The 21,575-nt window shown below is 34.6% G+C and overlaps 1 pseudogene; it reads left to right on the top strand.

Moving 5' to 3' along the window:
- LOC121830391 (structural maintenance of chromosomes protein 6 pseudogene) overlaps positions 1 to 16,648 on the top strand; it is a 65,885-nt pseudogene extending 49,237 nt beyond the window's left edge.
- Positions 16,649 to 21,575: the final 4,927 nt, after the last annotated feature.

Raw genomic sequence — 21,575 nt, 5'->3', positions numbered from 1 at the left:
TTGATGTCTTTCAAATTTATATACTTATAAGCCCCTTAGTGAGTTTCTTCTCTGAATTTGTTAACAAGGAAAACTATAACTATATCTAATCTTCAACTGCCTCAGAGACCTGAGAAGGAAATAATGTTAAATGAGTAAGCAGGAAATTCAAGCAAGTGAATTCAAAAAAAAAAAAAAAAAGTGAAAAATGACAGAAACAGCTAGCTGCCTGGACAGTCACCAAAGATTTCTCTGTAATGTTATTGCATCCATCTTCAGCCTACAAGCTTAGCATGTCTGACAGACTCATCTGTGAAGCAGGATTTTCTAAAGGGCCTTCCTGCCTTGTCTTGGCAAGGATTGCCAGTTCTTTCTTTTGTGTCCTGCTTATTCATTTTGGACAGCTTATTGTCAGCAGTCGAGGCAAGAGCATTTTCTTGCCCACTGGCTAACTTGCCACAAAGAAAATAAACTCCATATGGAGGTTCTTCAATGCTCGTCATCTTCTCTGAAGTAGATTGGTGCTGCAAAAAGAAGACATATCTCATTGTGTTAATAAAATAAACTGTTATTAAAACATCTTAAATACCATATTCTATAGATGTCTGAAGTGTTTGAAGATGACTTTTCTATCTAAGTATATATCTGTTTGACCATCAAAACATACCTAAGTTTGATTGTTATAGGTGAGTAAATACTAACTTGCATTTCTTTATATCATAATTAATTGGTAATTATAACTTTCAAAGACTAGCAACTTTTCATTACATTGTTATATGAAGTGTATAGGTAAATACCTTGAACAAGATTAGAAATATATGTACAGTATTTTAATCTCAAATAAAATTAATATCAAATTTGTTTCAATATATAAAATTTGTATACAATATATAAAATATATATATATATAAATATAAAAATATATAAAAATCCAATCCAATGTAAAATATTTAAAACTAGTAGTTGCTTTCTAAAAGTAGATTCAGTAATCTAACTTTGTATTTTATCATAGCTGTATACTACCCTTTTTTTCTTTTCAGTACAGATTCAATAATCTATATTTTATTAAAATAAAAGATATCTTCTTATATCCTCTTTTGTTCTTTTCACAGTATATTTAATAATCTACCTTTTAATCTTATCATATCTATATTCCTTCCTTTTTATTTTCAGGGTAGATTCAATAATCTATCCTTTATCCATCATTTGTATATCCTTTTTTCTGAGTATATTTAATAATCTACCTTTTATCTTATCATATCTATATCCTCTTTTTTCTTTTCAGAGTAGATTCAATAATTAACATTTTATCTTATACCTATATCCTCTTTTTCTTTTTTTTTCAAACAAGAAACCCAAATTTAATGTCCTTGTTTAGCTTTTTTCCTAACCATTATCAATTAACAACTTGTAACCAACCATCCTAAACAATGACAATTATATATAACCAACTGAATGACCAAAAATCATCCACCCCACCTCTTGGAAATGTGGACATCATGTTCTTAAAATTAGTTCCTGCTGTCTGAGGGTTACAGTATTTTTGGGGATCCTTAAAAAATGTGGGTTGATTTTCAAATCCTGGGAGAGGTAGCTGTATCATTTGTTGTCCGGTCTCTGCATAATGGAAAAATGCAGGACTTGTCTCAAGGCCTTGCTCAAGTACTCTGTGAGAATAAATCATCTCAGCTAGTCAACTTGAAATATCCTGAGCAGTTTGTAATCCAAAATCAGTCTGTGGCTGATGTTTGTCATCTCAATGTCATTATCATTGTTCTAATGGAATCATCATCATGGGACCCCATCATCTATTTGGAGACTTCAAAGTCCTGATAGGCATAGTTATGGTTTCCTGCAGAAAACTGGTAGAGACTCAAATTGACTCAAACCTGAAATCATGTATAGGAAGCTAGATGAAGACTTTTTTTGAGAACTAGTTAGTTCTATATGATCATTAATATCATGAAAAAAAGTTTAAAATACATATATATTTTAATCTTATAAATTCTGATATAAAATTCATATCTTAAAAAAATATTGCTTTTTAGTTTTGGGTTTTGTTTGTTTGTTTGCTTATTTGAGGCAGCATTTCTCCATGTAGTTTTGGTGCCTGTCCTGGATCTCACTCTGTAGACCAGGCTGGCCTCGAACTCACAGAGATCGGCCTAGCACTGCCTCCCAAGTACTGGGATTAAAGGCATGTACCACCCCAGCCCAGCTTAAGCTATAAAAGAGTCAAAATAAAACCAAAACTGCCTACTCTGTTGTCCTTCATTATTCTAGTGGATTCTTAGACCTATCAGGTATCTTTGAAGTATACTTCAAGTATACCCCTCCTCTGTTTAATTGAGGTAATGTCTTTTTCTTGCTTGTAGTCAGAAACTTAAGTAGTAAAAGTAGATAGACAAAAAATGTATACGTGTAATAGTCAAACCAGCAATGAACAAGATGATTTTGATGCAATATTAACTATCAACTTGTTTTTTTTTAAATTATGAACTTTTAATACTATTATTCTCCTACTGTTTTATGTGGTGATATATTGTGTACCCCAATAAAGCTTACCTGGGGATCAGAGTACAAAGCCAGCCACTAAATTAGACATAGAGGTCAGGCAGTGGCCACACATCACTAGGAAGGCAGAGAGATCCATCTGGATCTCTGTGAGTTCAAGGCCACCCTGTGTTACATGAGAGAAACAGAACAAGGCAATGGTGACATGTGCCTTTAATATGAGGAAGTAATATGGCAGAACACAGAGCTACGACATTAGGTAGATGCCTTGAAATCTGCTTGGGTTTCTACTGTTCTATGCAGTGAGTAGAGATGGTGAGTCACTTAAGATTTCTTAAAGGGAGAAATGAGTTAAGAGAGATTTTTTCCCTCATATTAAAAAATGGGAAACATTTTTACAAAGGAGGGTGTTTGGTCTCAGTTTGATAACACATTACGTGGTCTGAAAATGGAATAACTAAATGAGAGGATAATTAATGTTGATGGATGTAATGGCAATTATAAATATTATTTGCTTGATCATTTTATTATTTGAAAAGTTGCTTAATGTGAGTATCAAGATAAAAATTTTAGAAAAACTTGTTAAAACAGATCATAGAGAAATTCAAACACATACAGAGGAATTTAAAGGTGAACCAATCTCAGCATTGCATTATATGGTTACAGAGAAACAGCCTAAGGCTTTCAAACAGCCAACCTTAATCTATCCAGTAACCTTACAGGAACTGCCAAATGCTCAAGACTATGTATGAGCTGATTGGATTCCTGTGCAAATATTAGATTTGAGGAGATTCAAGGAAGCTATAGTCTCATATGGTATACATTCTCCATTTGTAAAGCAGATGTTAAACTCCTGGTCAACTTTAATAGAATTATTTCTCAAGACTGAAAAGATTTAGTTACAGCTGTCCTAGAAGCTGGTCCACAGTTAAAATTGAGGACATGGTGGAAAGATGAGGCTAAGACCATTGAACAATGATGTAGGGATATAGGTATGTAAATTTCCCAAGATCAACTTCTTAGAGAAGGTGATTATGCTGATATAGAAATACAATCTCTATATGATAACCATACCCTAATTTTATGCCAAATGGCAGTCTTGGTTGCTTGGGACAGAATTGAAGAAGTAGGAAAGAATATTCAGTCATTTACAAAATTTATATAGGGCTCAAAAGAAACCTTCATGGATTTCTTACAAAGGCTGTCTTCAGCAGTAAATAGAGTGATATCAAATACAGAACCTAGACAGATAATAATTGACTCTCTGGCTTTTGAAAATGCTTATACACAATGCATAAGGGTAATTGGGCCATTAAAAGCAATATCAGCACCCTTAGAGGAATGTTTCCAAGATACAATTAATATTGAATTTCATGACCATGGGGATGCTTAAATAGGAGAGGTGATTTCTAAAGAAAAATAGTAATGTCAGGTGTTTCAATTGTGGTAAACAAGGTCACCAAAAAAGGGACTCTAAACAGGTCATTCCTAGAAGCAATATTTTTTCAAGGAACAATGGCAACAGAATGCCCCCTCTCTTCTGGAATATGCAGAAGGTTTGGTAAAGGCAAATATTGGACTAACAAATGTAGATCTACAATGGAAAGACATGATAATCCTTTGCCTTTGCCATCAGAAAACTCCCTTAGGGCACACTCACAGGTCCCCATGGCAAATTCAGTTCAGTCCTTTCCTGCCATCATAGAAGCAATTAAATAACCAAATGTCTATTGTTAAAAACCATGCTGCTTGGGGCAATAAAACAGCTATAGCAGAAAGATCAAAAAATTCAGGAGAAAGCATAAAGCAAATTTTTTTTGGTTCTGTAAATTAACAAAGACCAAAATAAAAAATATGAATAAATGATGTTCTCATTGAGGGTCTTGTAGAAACAGATGTGGACATAACAATAATTGCACCAGAATCTTGGCATTCATACTGGCCTCTTCAGAAGGTTCAGATTTCAGTGATTGGAATATCATCTCAAGTAAAACAGAGCACAAGATGGGTCAAATGTTTAGGGCCAGTAGGACAGAGAGGAAAATTCAATCCATTTGTGGCTAATATAGCTACAAATCCACAGAGCTGAGATTTATTATAACAATGGAATATCCAGATGAACATTCCTCCTATCTCAGAAACAAACCATAAATTAATATATGTTTCTTAGAAAAATATTAGAAGGTATTATAAAGAACAGTCACCCACTATCCAGATTGTACAAGAACAGGGAACAACAGCTGCTGATTTTTCAAAGACACAAAGAGCCCTACCTTTTAAATGGTTAACAGACGAGCCTGTATGGGTTGAGCAATGGCCTTTAACAACAGAGAAACTGTAGGCTTTAGAAGAGCTGGTACAAGAGCAGTTAAATGCTGAGCATATTGAAGAATCAACCAGCCCTTGGAATTCTTCTGTATTTGTTATTAAAAAGAAATCTGGTAAGTGGAGAATGGTAATAGATGTAAGAACAAATAACAATGTAATCCCACCAATGGGCTTTCTACAATCTGGAATTCTTTACCCACTCTGTTACCTAAAGAATGGCCTCTTAAAGTTATTGATTAAAAGATTGTTTATTCTCAATACCCTTACAAGAAAAAGACAGAGAAAAATTTACCTTCGTGGTGCCTAGTTATAATAACTCCCAGCCTTTTAAGAGGTATGAATGGAAGGTTCTACCTCAGGGAATGTTAAATAGTCCAACACTATGCCAATATTTTGTACAGCAGCCATCAGAAATAATAAGTAAACAATTTCCTAAATCTATAATTTATTATTACATGGACAATATTTTACTGCAGAAATTATCCCTGAAGAGTCAGAATTGACTTTGTTATTTATCCAGTTACAAGATATAATTAGGAATAGGAATCATCACTTATAAATAACTCACATCCAATTCTATATGGGTGTGCCAGGCCCTCTAGCACAAGGAAATGGTAAGACTGATCAACTGTTGATAGGAAATATGCTAGAGGCCTCAGACTTTCATAAAATACATAAAATACATCATGTCAATAGTAAGGGTTTAAAAAAGGACTTTTCCATAACCTGGCAATAAGTCAAGGAAATTGTAAGGTAAAGTCCTACTTATACTTTTTACAATCAAACTCTACTACCAGCAGGATGTAACCCAAAGGGCACTTAGAAGAATGAAATTTGGCAGATGGATGTGTTTCATTTTGTAGAATTTAGAAAACTGAAATATGTACACGACACCATTGATACCTATTCAGAATTTCAGTGGGCAACTACTCTGAATTCAGAAAAGACTGATTCCATAATCATGGATTTGCTAGAAGTTAGGGCTATCATGGGTATACCTGCTCAAATTAAAATTGACAATGCTCCAGCATATGTCTCTGGTAAAATGAAACAGTTTCTTGCTTATTATGATATAAAGCATATTACAGTTATGTCACATAATCCTACAGGGCAAGCAGTCATAGAAAGATCAAATTGAACTCTAAAGAATATGATACATAAACAGAAAGAGATAACAAAAACCCCTAGAAATAGATTACTTAATACTCTATTAACTTTGAATTTTCTCAATGCTAATGAGAATAGAACAACAGCTGTGAAGAGACATTGAATAACTGAAATATCTACCCTAACTTTGGGGAGGTTTCCTTTGTACCTGGCTGAGCGGGACTGGAGAAAACATCAGCTACAATGAAAACCTCCCCAAAGTTAGGGTTGGAAAAGTATTTTTGTTTTTGTCTTTCAGGAGAATGAAGGCTAAGGAATATGAAGAACACTGGACAAGTGAGACATCTGAAGAAAAAGGACAAATCATCCAGCAAACATACTCCAAGAGAAAGAGTAAATTGGCCTATTGGTATATCACATATATAACAGGATAAAATTTCATAAGTATTACATGTTTATTTCTGCTGTTCTCTATAGACAAATAATGCAAATGGTCTTCATGTAGTCACAATTAAATTAAAAGTTAAAGCTGGCTTTGGAGTTGGAACATGGCTCTCTCCTCTTTTAGAGAAGCATGCTTGTTAAAAGAAAATCCAAAATCTCTGTATCAAGTCCAAAGAGCTACCTGATAAAGGACAGAAGAGAAAACAAACTAAGAAATTACTCTATTCCAACTAATCTCATAATTCTTTGATTTTAGTTTGACTTTTTAAAACTTTTCTTAAGGTATGAATTTTATATCAAAATTTATAAGATTAATGTATATATATATATATATATATATACATTAAACTTTTGTCATGATCATAGAGAGAACTAATTCTACAAAAAAGGCTTCACCTAGCTTCTTCTACATGATTTCAGGTTTGAGTCTCTATCAGTTTTCTCCAGTGAACCACGACCATACCTAACAGCAACTTGAAGTCTCCAAAAAGATGATGGGGCTCCACAATGATTCCATCAGAACAATGATAATACCATTAAGATGGCAAACACCATTCAAAGATCAGTATGGACTACAAACTGCTCAGGACAATTTTGAGATGGCTAGCTGAGATGATCTAGCCTCACAGACTACTTGAGCAAGGACTTGACACAAGCCCTGCACTTTCCCATTATGAAGAGACTGGAAAACAAATGATACAGCTACCGTTCCTAGGACTTAACAATTAACCCAAATATACTTATTACCTTCTTTTATCATTTTAGACAAAAAAGGGGAAATGTGGTGATATACTGTGCACATGAATAAAACTTATCTGGAGATCAGAGGACAGAGCCAGCCACTAGATTAGACATAGAGGCCAGAGAGTGATTGGACAGACCCTTAATCCTATCACTTGGAAGACAGAGATCCACAGGGATCTCTGTCCATTCAAGGACACACTGGGAACAGAGCTTGACAAAATGGCACACACCTTTAATCCCAACACTTGAGATCTCATGCCTTTGCTTGGGAAGCACACATGCCTGTAATCTTAGGAAGCAAGATGGCAGGGCAGAAAAAAAAAAAAAAACGTATATAAGGTGTGAGGAAACAGGAACTCAACTCACTCTCTTGAGGCTGAGGATTTCGTAGAGGTAAAACATGGAGGCTTGTTCTGCTTCTCTGATCTTTCAGCTTTCACCCCAATATCTGTCTCTGGGTATTTTTTATTAATAAGAACTTTTAAGATCCATGATTACAGTTTCAAGAGATTTCAGTCTATAGGCCCTTTAACACACACACACACACACACACACACACACACACACACACACACACATATATATATATATATATATATATATATATATATATATATATGACTTCATTTGGGAATATTGGTAATGGAACTCTGAGCTACACATAACCTTGACAAGCCTTCTATTACATGACCTCTGTCCAAAGGTTCACCCCTAGGCTTTAAAACTAAAGAGAGGTTAACACACACACACACACACACACACACACACACACACTCATTCACTCATTCACTCACTCACTCACTCACAGAGGGAATGGAAAAACTAAGAGTGCCATTGACAGCAATAGCAGCAAAGTGTGCTTTATTGGGTCCTTTCTAAGTCTCAAGGCTATCATAAGCATGTCACATTCATTAATATACAAAGTTACTACATCAACCCAAGATAGTGTGTATTGTCCTAAAATTCTAATTTTGCTGATGAGGAAATATGGTCATAAAAATAGTATACCTAACCACACATAGTAAAAGAAAAAGCTACCCATGGAGTTTACATTTAAAAATAAATAGAATACCTTGTTTACTAGGCTGATGGAAGCTCAAAGGTTAGGAGTACACACTGCTGTTGTCCAGGGCCTGATTTTGGCTCTCAGAACCTATGTTAGACAAGTCATGAGCACCTATGAAACCAGGTCCAAAGGGATCCAATGACTCTGGCTTCTGTGATCATCTCTGCTTACACTCATACACTCTTACACATACACAGAAATCAACATAAAATAGGTTTAAAAATTGTCTTATTTCCATATTTTTGCTATAGCATTCATTTTTTAAAACATACATAGAAATCTGCATCAATAGGTGCAATAATTTAAAATAAATGTTAGTTCTTTTAGGTTATTGGTAGAACTATTGTGCTTCAGTAAAAGGAACTTTTGATAAATGAGTATTTATGAAAGTAACAGAAAACACACCTCATCTGTGTATAACGTTTTATGGCTTCTGTCATGCATTTCTGCTTACCTGATTCATTAATCTTTAAAAACATGGAAAATTAGATATGTGTCATTGATGCCTCTGTAAAGATTATTGTTAATTCATTTTATAAACACATCTGGGCATTTTATGAGACCTGAATGTTTTCAGTTCTGATGTGTGTTATCGACCTTTCACTCATTCAGTTTGATTATGGTCAGTAGGTCCTGAGGCATGGAAGGAACATTTATTTCAGCTTAATTTAACGGGGTATTATGTACGCAAAGTTATCTATAATTTAGAGAAATTTTGAAGGAAAATGCTAAAATTTATTTCTTATTTAAACCATGTGAACAAACTTTAACACAAATGGAAATAATTATGATGTTATTTTCAACAATCATGTATTATCCAAAGGAAGAATTTGCTCCTTTAATTTTTATTTACCTTTGCATGAGTTCTAAAGCTCCTTTGAGACTGGATAATATATCCAACAATAGATAATATTTCTACAGCTATCGAAACCAGACATTTACAGGATGAACTTTAATATCTTACAGGCACACATATAAGATTCCTAAATAACGTTCTGGTTAATATTAAGACTTGCCTTAAAAATCAGTGTTGTGTATTAAATTATTATAAGCCAGCTAATGAACTTTTGGACTCAAAGTATTTGTAGCTATTTGTAATAAAGTACAGAATGGTGATGTACATATAAATTGGCATATATGAATAATTCTCAAAAAATCTCAAATGCCCATGCTCAAATCCTCATGAAAGAGGATTAAAATGGGCTAGTCGTAATTTCATTTCTGACATTAGGTAGCTCAATAATTTTATTTTTTTGCCTGTGACCTTGGTTTTAAACAAATGTTAGACCTGTAAGAAATGTGAAATTAAGGCAACTTATCCCCACACTGCCCATGCCCAAACTACTCTACTACTGGCTATATGGATTTCAAACCAAACTTAGTCAGAAGATATTAACAAAAAATAAATAAAAGCTAAATCTGATTAATAAGTGGAACAATTTATCAGGAACACTTAATGGTAAATATTTATATACCAGAATTGAGGGCTCTGATTTTCATAAACAGTGGGAATAAAAGTCCAGATAGATCCAGATATGGATGACTTTATTATACCACTCTCACATCTAGATATATCATATAAACTAAAACCAATAAAGAAATATAATATTTGAAAAATATCAGAGATCAAATAGTCTTATCAGATGTATACAAAATATTTCATATACCAGTAATTTTATTTTCTTCTTAGGAGCCCATGGAGTCTTCTTTAAAATTGACCACATTATGGCCCACAAAAAGTCTTAATGAACATAAAATAATTAAAATAATAACTATGTTATAAATAATGGAATTCATAAACTAGAAATTTATAGCAAGACAAATGGCAGAAACTACATAAAAGCTTGGAGGATGAAAAATAAAATCTTGAATGATCAGTTGAACAAAATTATGGTGGAAATTTAAAATTCTCTCAATTAACATAAAAAACAACTTGCCATAACATGTATATGACTGTGAATGTTTTATTAAAAAATCAGAATAATTTTATATAAATCCTAATGCTATATCTTAAGTTCTTAGAAGAACAAGAGTAAACCAAATCCAAATGCAAAAGACTGGGATGGAAATTAATGAAATAGAGATAGAAAAAAAGAGTATGTATAATAAATCTAAAAGTTGATTATTTTGGGGAAAAAAAGACAATATTGAATTATCTCCAGAGAAACTAATCAAAAACAAGAGAGAGAATAAAATTAGAGATAATAAAAGAGGACTACAATGGATATCAGTAAAATTTAGGAAATTGTAGGCATATTTTGAACATGTCTATTCCAGTATCCTGGGAGATCTAGAAGAAAGACAAATTTCCAGATGCATATGATTTACCAAAATTAAACCAAAGAGATATACACTTAAGCAAACCCATAATAAACAGTGAGGTTGAAATAAAACATCTCCCAGTAACAAAAACCCAAAGTCTAGAAACATCAAGTGTCAAACTCTACCAAAGAAAGCAGTGATAACTGTAATATTTCTTACAATGAGGAAGATGAAGCAGGATTCACTGTAAAACTCATTCTGTGAAATCAGCACCACCTGATTCCAAAAACAGATAAAATCCACCAACAAACCAACAAGTAAGCCAAACTAGAGAGAAAGTTTCCAGAGGAACACAGACAAATTATCAGTAAAATGCTTGCAAATCAAATTCGGGATCACATTTTATTATACACATGCACACATGCATGCACGCACACACGCACACATACACATGCATGCACACACATGCAGTCATGCAAACACACAAAACATTATATGCAATGCAATATATAAATAAATATATACACACAAATCTCATTATCATCTTAACCAACACAAAACAAAGCTTCTCATAAAACTTGACAACATGGCTTCATGATCAAATCTCTAAGAAAATTAGCAATAGAGGAAATATATCTCAACACAGAAAGTATGCATGCCAAGTTTATAACCAACATTATATGAAATGGGAAAAAACAAAATGTTTCTACTAAAATCAGGAATGAGACAAGATTCTACTCCTCTAATTTAGTATAATGTTCAAAGTCTTAGCTTCAGTAGTAAGACAAGAGAAATAAATAAACAGAACACAAATAGAAAAAAATATGGAAAAAATGATATAATCCTATGCATATAGTATGCCAAGTGCCCCATGGGAAACCTGTTTTCCAGATATATATTCTGATATATAGCAAGATATTTTAAAAGTACTAAGATAATTTTCTTTTCTATATACAAATAATGAATTGGCAAATAATGAAATGTGGAAAAATCCACTTATAATACATCAAAATAAACTATTTAAGAGAGTGAAAGATAGCTGTAATGAAAGTTTTAAGAAACTGAAGAAAGAAATTTAAGAAAACTTTAGCATATTGAAAGACAATCTATGTTCATGGATTCCAGAAGTATTGTAAATATGATTTGTTATTAGAAATATATATGCTAAGTTGAATGTTAAAAAATATACTAGTAATTAGTAATGAAATGATGACTTGTGAATATTGGGACTCATGAACTTCTAAGAATTTTGAAATATTATCTTCATTCATCACAATTTTCATCATCATAGTCTTTTAGTAGTAAGCTCTGCTTGGTTACCATGCAAAGAAGAAATCAAATAATTCTGTAAAACAATCCCCAATAGTTTGTAGAAAATCTTTGTAATTGTATAATGGATTGACAGTTGGAAAATGTCATTATTTCTAGAATTCACCTATTGACTTTTTCTTCTAGAGATACTGAAGATGTTTGTTTGTCTGTTTGTTTTTTTGGTGTGTTTCTTTAGGCTTTCTAAAACTTATTCTCTAGGTTTTTCTGAAATAGTAATTATTGAATTTGGAAATTTTTCATCATGTATGACTACAAACAGAAAAAGGGATCCTGATATTCTGTTTCCCCTCTTGGTTATCAGTAACCTGCCCTGTCAGACTTTGGTCAACAAAATAAATATTGATAATTTTGCTCCAAATAAATGAACTTCTAAAGTATAATTACTTTTTTAAAAAACAATCAGAATTTAAATTGCTTTATTCCTTCCTTTTATAGTTTTCTAAAATTATAAATTTTGTTTGTGTTCACATTTTGGAACGGGTTAATTGAGAAGATCTTCTTGGTTTATTTAAGTATTATATTTATGATTTACCATATTACAGAATTCAGTACACTGAAGGCTTTTGTCATATTCTGAAGGTTTATTATATTATATTATTATATTAAAATAGTGTTTTACACTAAATCAATTTTGTATATATTTATTATTTTAAGGTTTAAAAAGTTTCAGTTATATGGTTATATACACATGAATTTAAATGCTGGCGGGATACAAAAGGGTGTCAAATCCCATATAGTTGGAGTCACAGGTGGTTATGAGCTCTCCAGTGTGCATATTGAGAACCAATTTTGGATCCTCTCCAACAAAACTAAATAATATTAACCATGAAGCCATTTCTCCAGCCGCCGCCTGTAAATTTTAGTTATAGGATTTAGGAAACAAAGTTTCAAAATTTATATATTACTTTAGAAATTGTCATATGAAGTACCTTTATTTACAGAAGAAGAAAATGACAAGCAGCCCAATGAACAAAAGCAGTGATTTGTCTGATGCTTATTATTATAAATATTTTATAGTGAATTTGACTATGACATCATATACCCACAGAAGATGATGATGCACATACTACTTTCATTCCTACCCTACAAACAAAAATACTGAAAAAGAAAAGCTCCTAAGAGAAGCTTACATGGTCAAGGGGTAGTGGCAGCTAGATGTATATCTACTTTTACTCTGATATTCTGTAACTCTCTGTTACATACCACACTGGCTTCCATCTCAGTGTTATAACAGGGTGTGGCGACACAGACATGGATACCGTGTCTTCTGTGTTGAAGTCTGTTTTTCTATCAAATGTAACCATCCCTTTCCAAAGTAGCAGCTGAACGATGACAACTTTCATTGCCACTTTTCCTGTTACCACATTATAATAATGTGTTGTTTAATTTTTAAATGTCACATTCACAGACCTCTATTATTAGCTAGAACAGTTTTATCTATTTGCCTTCACTGATATTTTATGCTGCGTAACTGTTTGCTGTGGACTCAGCCTTATGCATTGTAAGATGCTATTAGCATCCCTGGCCTCTTTTTGCTAGCTCCAAGTACATCCTGAAGTCATGACAACTAAAAGTTTATTCAGACACTGCCAACCATCCTCTGGGGAATAAAACTGCCTGCTGATGAGTATCACAGCTGGAAAGATTTAGGTCACAAAATCATACTTTGTCTTCTTTCCCTCAAGTTGCCTCTCTGTCCTAGTTAACCTGGGAAGTGCATTTGGTATTGTGGAAATCAAACACTGTGAAGACATAAGGTGCTTGAGAAATACTATTGTCTCTTTCACTACCCATCCTCTCATGTTTCCCAGAGGAGACAGTGTTAGATATTCATATAACTTCTAGTTTCTAACATACTCAAAAGGACGAATTATAGAGGCAATAAAGAAAAATTTGCCTTGTTAGGGATTACAAATTGCTCCTAAAAAATACAATGAAGAGATGCTATTAAATTATTTAGGATATAAAATAGGTCTATAAAAAAATTCAACCCCAAAAGTGGCAATTTAGGAGAGATTGATTATGGACTTTTAATGACTTTCAGAAATTAATCATCAATGGCCCACTATTGAAGTAAAAAACCCAAACTGAATAATTTGTTTCAAACCTTAAAAGGTGACAAAGACTTAAGTAGTCCAAGAAAATTATTATCTAAAGCTGAGAGAAAATTGGCTTTGGTGGAAAAGAAATTACAGCTTGTGCACGTGGATCATTTGAATCTAGAACTTGATTGTATTCTGATTATTTTAGTCTCTACATATTCTCCTGTAAGAATATTAATGTAGAGGGAAGATATTATCTTAGAATGGATTTTTTACCACATAAACAGAGTAAAAAATTTAAAAACTTTTGTGGAAAATGTCTCTGAGTTGATTGAAAATGGAAAAATCGAGATTCCATCAAATAGCAGCAGTTGACCCAGCAGAAACCATGGTACCTTTTACTAATGATGAAATTGACTTGATAAGGGCGGAAAATGATCATTGGCAGAAAACTTTGTAGCTGAAGTATTCTTAGTACCACCTGGCTCCCAGATGCCACACCAAGTAAACACACAGAGGTGAATATTAATTAAAACTGTTCAGCCATTTGCTCAGGCCTACCACTGACTAGCTCTTACATTTAATCTAACCCATAATTCTTATTTATGTTTAGCCACATATCTTGGTACCTTTTCTCAGTTCTGCCTTGTCATCTTGCTTCCTGTGTGTCTGGCTGGTGACTCCTGACTCAGCCCTCCTGTTCCCTGAATTCTCCTCTCTTTGTGGTGCCTATACATCCTGCCTGGCTACTGGCCAAACAGAACTTTATTTGTTAACCAATCAGAGCAACACATTCACAGCATACAGAGTGATATCCATAGCACTTCCCCTTTTCTTTCTTTTTTTTTTCCAAAAAGGAAGGTTTTAACTTTCACATAATAAAATTACATGTATCAAAACAATTATCAAGCAAGAATTACAGTTACTGTATCTGTTCTATTTATAGTATCTAGTCTATTTGTATTTGGCAAAATTAAAGAAGATATGCTATCTATCCTAGATTTGTGAGTCTAAGGTTTCATGTGTAACTTAACTTTTATCATAACTAAGGAAATTATAACTATCCAGTCTTCAACTACATCAAAGATCTCAGAAGGATATGCTATTACCTGAGAAACAGAAGAAAAATGCAAGCAACTTTTGGGAGTCTTGTGAGAGTAGACAGAGACAGCTGGCAGCCTGGACAGTCATCCAAAGTTCCTTTGTAAATTTGGGGCATCTGTCTTTAGTCCACAGGCCTAGAGTAATTAGTAACTTCTCTCTTTGTCCTGTAGAATGTCTGGCAATTTCCTCTGCAAAGCAGAAACCTGAAGGACCATTTTGCCAAGCAAAGTTCAGTGGTCACCTTCCTATAGGTCCTGCGTGTCCAGTCGATCAAGCAGTCCAGGCAAGAACAATTTCTTGCACAAATGGCTATTTTTGCCAAGAAGAAGATAAACTTCATATGGAGTGTCTTTGATGCCCATCCTCCTCTCTGAAGCAAATTGGTGTTGCCAGGAGCAGACATGTCTCGCTCTCTAGAAAGTCTAAATTTTTAAAACATTTTAAATGCCATATTCTGTAGATCTTTGAAGTGTTTGAAGATTACCTACCTTATTGGATTATATCTATATATACCTAGAAAACTTAACATGACTATACATTTGACTATCATAGAAGACTATTAATCTGTATTTTAATTATCCATTATAATCTAAATGAGTTACATAAACATAATACCTCAAACAAGACTAGAAATATATATATACAGTATAACAAAATTAAGTTTAAACTTGTATAAGTAAACTAAAATCCATAGCAATATAAAACATTTCTAAACAAGGTATTGCTCTTTAAAAGTAGGTTCATGACTAGCATGTTCTGCCTGAATTTTTTGTCTTAATCGATTAAGACAAAAAATTCAGGGAAGAAATAATGAAGCAGTACCAGGAAGCGAGAGAAACCTATCTTGATCTGGATAATAAAGTAAGGACTTTAAGAAGGTTCATTAAGTTACTAGAAGAAATAATGACTCATAGGTACAAAACATATCAACAGTTTAGAAGGTGTTTGACGTTGCGATGCAAATTATACTTTGACAACTTACTATCTCAGCGGGCTTACTGTGGAAAAATGAATTTTGACCACAAGAATGAAACTCTGAGTATTTCAGTTCAGCCTGGAGAGGGAAATAAAGCTTCCTTCAATGACATGCGTGCTTTGTCCGGTGGTGAACGGTCTTTCTCCACAGTGTGCTTCATTCTTTCCCTGTGGTCCATTGCCGAATCACCTTTCAGATGCCTGGATGAGTTTGATGTCTACATGGATATGGTTAATAGGAGAATTGCGATGGATATGATACTTAAGATGGCAGACTCCCAGCGTTTTAGACAATTTATCTTGCTTACCCCTCAAAGCATGAGCTCACTTCCTTCAAGTAAACTGATTAGAATTCTTCGAATGTCTGATCCTGAAAGAGGGCAAACCACATTGCCTTTCCGACCTGTGACTCAAGAGGAAGATGACAATACAAGCTGACAACTTAGTGCCTTGCCCTCATGCTGAAAGGTTGTGAGGGGATCTGGACTGTCGGATGGAATAGAATGAGACTAGAGAGATTCTGGAATAGAAGAGGCTCCTTTAATCTGACCCATCGATTGTGTGCAGCCTAGAAAACCAGCCGCTGCCAACAGTTAAAATTACTACTGCTTTCTTTGTGAAAACCAATTTCATAATACTGGTTTTAAATCTTTTAAGTTGGTTTGCTTTGGAGTTTCTGTATTTTGTTTGTTTTTATCATCTACTTTTATAAATTTTTTCAGGAGTAAAATTTTGTACATATGCACATGTACATATCTGTTCAGTTTGGGTTCATTTCTATAGTATTTTGTAAGAATTAAAATAAAAGTTTGAGCACCTGAAAAAAAAAAGTAGGTTCATTAATCTACCCTTTCATCCTATTATTATCTATACAATCTCCTTTTCTTCTTTAGAAAGAGATTATATTTATAATCAATTTAAATAAAAATATGGGTTTTCCTCTGTCCTACACTAGAAGGCTCTTCTGATATGGGACAGAAGAATCTCTTAACCTTTTCTTTTAGCAATATGCTTGGGTTTAGAGAAGGAGTGGGCCAATCCCATTTCCAAAACCAGCTTGGTTTATTTGGGAATTTGGGTGAAGCTTCTCATACTACTTTCTGCTGGATGAGGACGCTGTATTCTTATGGGGACATAAAGAAAATATTAGGATTATGGAATAGTCCATGAGGCTGTATTGTCTGAACCAGTTGCCTTGAAACCATTCTGGATTTTGGATCATCTGGGCCATGGTGTCCTCTGAGACCTTTCAGGGGGTCTTGGCTGGTCAGACTTGATGTATCTTAATCTGGAACAAATCCATAGCCTCTTGGTTTCTGTGGAAACAAAAGCAGAGCCTCCTTTCCAAAGCAACATATCTTTAGATACAAATTTTAAAGTCAAGGTACTTTTAAAATATACATATTGTTTTAACTGAGCAGCCTTTATAATCAAATGTCTTTCTGCAGTTAAGAATCCCAAAGACAATATAATCCAGACTCTGTCTGTAATATTCATCTTTATGCAGTTTATTTTTAAATTACTTTTACTTTCTTTTTAAAGAATTTGTTTTTTTTTTTTTTTTTTTTTTTTGGGTTTTCGAGACAGGGTTTCTCTGCGTAGTTTTGCGCCTTTCCTGGAGCTCACTTGGTAGCCCAGGCTGGCCTCGAACTCACAGCGATCCGCCTGGCTCTGCCTCCCGAGTGCTGGGATTAAAGGCGTGCGCCACCACCGCCCGGCAAGAATTTGTTTTTTAAAACTATTTCTTTATATAACTGCATATATTACTTTTTTTCTCTTCCAAGCCTACATACATTTTTACACACATTGTAAACTGTTTAGAGTTTTATCGCTTCTGAATCTGTCTTATTGTGAGTCTATTTCTTTAAACTGCATCATTTTCTGCCCACCTCAGGTTCCCAACATGGTGGTGATACATTTACTGCAAGCTCTGGGTCTGGAAGATCAACTCTCAGAAGCAGTGGGTCTATGCTTCTATCAAAGCAGCATGTAGCCCAGAAACCTCCTTTTATTTTTTTGATCTGTACTAGCAAAGGCTTAATCCACCACTCAATGTAATATGCAGCTTGCAGACACCTCATTCCCACCATGTTGTAGGTCAAGCCTGCATGCCAGGAACCTGCCATAAAGTAGCTCAAGCCTGCAGGCTGCCGTTAACTTGAGAAAGACAATTAGGAAGCTGTTTTCTAGCTTTGTTTTAGAATCTTCTTTCTTGGGTTTTAGGTGGAATCTCTTGCCCCATGTTCTGGCACCAATTGTAGCTGGTGTTTTCTCCAGTCCCACCCGAGCCCACAGACACTCTGACCCAAATAAACACACAGACGCTTATATTAATTAAAACTGGCCTAATGGCTCAGGCTTCTTGCTAGCTAGATCTTACACTTAAATTAATGCATAATTCTTATTTATGTTTAGCCACATATCTTGGTACATTTTCTCCGTTCTGCCTTCACATCTTGCTCCCCTGTGTCTGGCTGGTGACCCAGCCTTCCTGTTTCCCGAATTCTCCTCTCTCTTGTCCTGCCTATACTTCCTGCCTGGCTACTGGCCAATCAACACTTTATTTATTAACCAATAAGAGCAACACATTCACAGCATATAGAGCAATATCCAGAGCAGAGCTTCCAGTAATTTTTGGGAAAGATTAACAACAAATATATCAAAAGCAAGAGAATTTAATTTATAAAAAGGTCAGATTGGATTCTTCCTTATATTGTATAACAAACACCAATTTCTGAGCCCCTACATTTTATACTGTTGCAAACAAATCAGGAAAGGAAGATTATAAATCAGGAAAATTAAGTAAAGTGGCTCAAAGCCCTTAGGATTCTGTCCAAATGTCAGAATCATATGCTATTCTCATGGTATTAAGGGATTTTACAGAACCTCTTAACATAATTACTGATTCTCCATATGCAGAAAGCATTGTTTTACACATTGAAAATGCTAAATTTATTCCTGATGAGTCACAATTAACTTTGTTATTTATGTGATCACAAGAAATAATCAGGAATAAGAATTGTAACTTATATATAACACTCATCAAGTCCCATATGGATCTACCACTCCCTCTAGTACAAGGTAATAATGAAATTGATCAACTATTGCTAAAAAATGTGCTGGAGGCCTGAGAGTTTTATTTAAAAAAAAAAACACTAAGTCAAAAGCAAAGGTTTGAAAAAAGATTTTTTCCATCACTTGGCAACAAGCCTATGAAATTATAGGGAAATGTCCTACTTGTTCTTTATACAACCAGACTCCACTACCTGCAGGAAATAACCCACAGGATACTCAAAGAAATAAAATTTGACAGATGGATATGTTTTATTTAGCAGAATTTGGAAAATTAAAATATTTATACCATACCATAGGTAGATATTGAGAATTTCAAGGGGCAATTGCTTTGAGTTCTGAAAAAGCTGATTCTGTAAATCACACAATTGTTAGAAGTTATGGCCATCATGGGTATACCTGTACAAATTCAGACTGACAATGCTCCAGCATGTCTGTAAATGAAACAGTTTTATATTTACTACAATATAAAGCATATTACAGCCGTACCACACAATCATACAGGGCACTAAAGTATATGCTAAATAAACAGAAAAGGGTAACAAAGACACCCAGAAATAGATTGCATAATGCTTTATTATCTTTTAATTTTCTCAATGCTAATGAGAAATGAACAGCTGTGGACAGACATTGGATATTAGAAAAACTACAGAATTAAATCAATACACTCTGAAGATCTGTTGACCTCAGAATGGTAATCAGAGACATTGGATAATAGAAAAACTACTGAATTAAATCAGTATACTCTAAAGATATGTTGACCTCAGAATGGAAACCATGATATGTGTTACATTGGGGAAGGGGTTTTGCTTGTGTTTCCACAGGAGAAGAAATGCTATTGATACCGTCAAAATTGTTAAAGATTGCATTTGAACAAGAGAGACCTCTTGGTTAGAAGACGTGATAATTCATCAAACAGCATGGCCATTCAATCTAAATTAACCTATACAATTAACAAATGCTTTCATTTGATCAGATATAACTTGCAAAACAGAACCTCCCTAAAATTAAGGTTGTGCAAGGGTTTTGTTTTTGTCTCTTCAGAGGATAAGAAGCATCCAGCTAAGGAATCTGAAGACCACTGGAAAAATGACACATGTGAAGGAAAAAAACAAGCCACCCAGAAAAAAATGTCCCAAGAAAAGGAGTAATTAGTCTATTGATATATCACATTTTCAACAGGATAAAATTTTATAAATATTCCCAAATATTTGTTTCTGCTGTTCTCCACAGACACATAATGCAAATGGTCTTTTTTTAGTCCCATTTCAAATGAAAATTAAAGTTGGTTTTGATATTGAAGTGTGGCTCTTTCCTTCTCTAAACCCAAGCATGCTTGTTAAAGTAAAACTCAAAATCTCTGTCTCTTGTCAGAAGAGCCACCTGTGATATGGGTCAGAAAAAAAATTAGGGACTATTCTATTGCTACTAATCTCATAATCCTTTTGTTTTATTTTGACTCTTTAAAGCTTTTCTTTTTATTATTAAGAAATGTTTTATTCATTTTACATACCAACCACAGATCTCCCTCTCTTCCCTCCTCCTACCCCTCAGTCCTCCCCCCACAATCCACCCCCTATTCCTTCCTTCAACAAGGTAAGGCCTCCCATGGGGAGTCATCAGATCCTGATACATTCAGTTGAGGCAGGTCCAAGCCCTTCCCCCTGCATCAAGGCCATGCAAGATGTCCCGTCATAGGTAGTGGGCTCCAAAAAGCCAGCTCATGCACCAAGGATGGATCCTGATCCCACTGCTGGGGCTGGGGCACTTAAGCAGATCAAGCTACACAATTGTTTCGCTTATGCAGAGGGCCTAGGATATTCCCATGGAGGCCCCATAGCTGTTGGTCTAAAGTTCATGAGTTCCCATCAGTTTGCTTTGTATGTTTCTGTAGGTTTCCCCATCATGATCTTGATGTCCCTTGCTCATAGAATCCCTCTTCTCTCTCTTCAACTAGACTCCTGGAGCTTGGCCTGGTACTTGGCTGTGGATCTCTGCATCTGCTTCTATCAGTTACTGAATGACGTGTCTATGGAGACAGAGTATTCACCGATCTGATTACTGGGGCAAACGAGTTCAGACACTCTCTCCACTATTGCTAGTAGAATAAGCTGGGGACATCTTTGTGGATTCCTGGGAAATTCCCTTGCAACATGTTTCTCCCTCTCCCCATGATGTGTCTCTCTATCATGGTATCTCTTTTACTGCTCTCCCACTCTGTCTCTGTTCCAGCCTGACGATCCCATTCCCTATGTTTTCATCCACCATCCCCTACCCTTCATTGCCCCCCCCCCAGTTTACTCATGGAGATCTCATCTGTTTCCCTTTCTGAGGGTGATCCATGTTTCTCTCTTAGGATCCTCTTCCTTAGCTAGTTTCTCTGAATCTGTGAGTTGTAGTCTAGTCATCCTTTGCACATCTAGTACCCACTTATGAGTGAGTACATACCATGTTTGTCCTTCTGTATCTGGGTTACCTCACTCAGGATGACGTTTTCTGGATCTATCCATTTGCCTGCAAATTTTATGACATCATTGTTTTTATTGTTGGGTAGTACTCCATTGTGTATATGTACCACATTTTTCTTTATTCATTCTTTGGTTGAA

This window comes from Peromyscus maniculatus, chromosome 6 (genome assembly GCF_049852395.1).
Source record: "Peromyscus maniculatus bairdii isolate BWxNUB_F1_BW_parent chromosome 6, HU_Pman_BW_mat_3.1, whole genome shotgun sequence".
Classification (NCBI taxonomy): Eukaryota; Metazoa; Chordata; class Mammalia; order Rodentia; family Cricetidae; genus Peromyscus; species Peromyscus maniculatus.
Note: the sequence above shows the minus strand (reverse complement) of the source record. Positions and strands in the feature narration are given on the sequence as shown.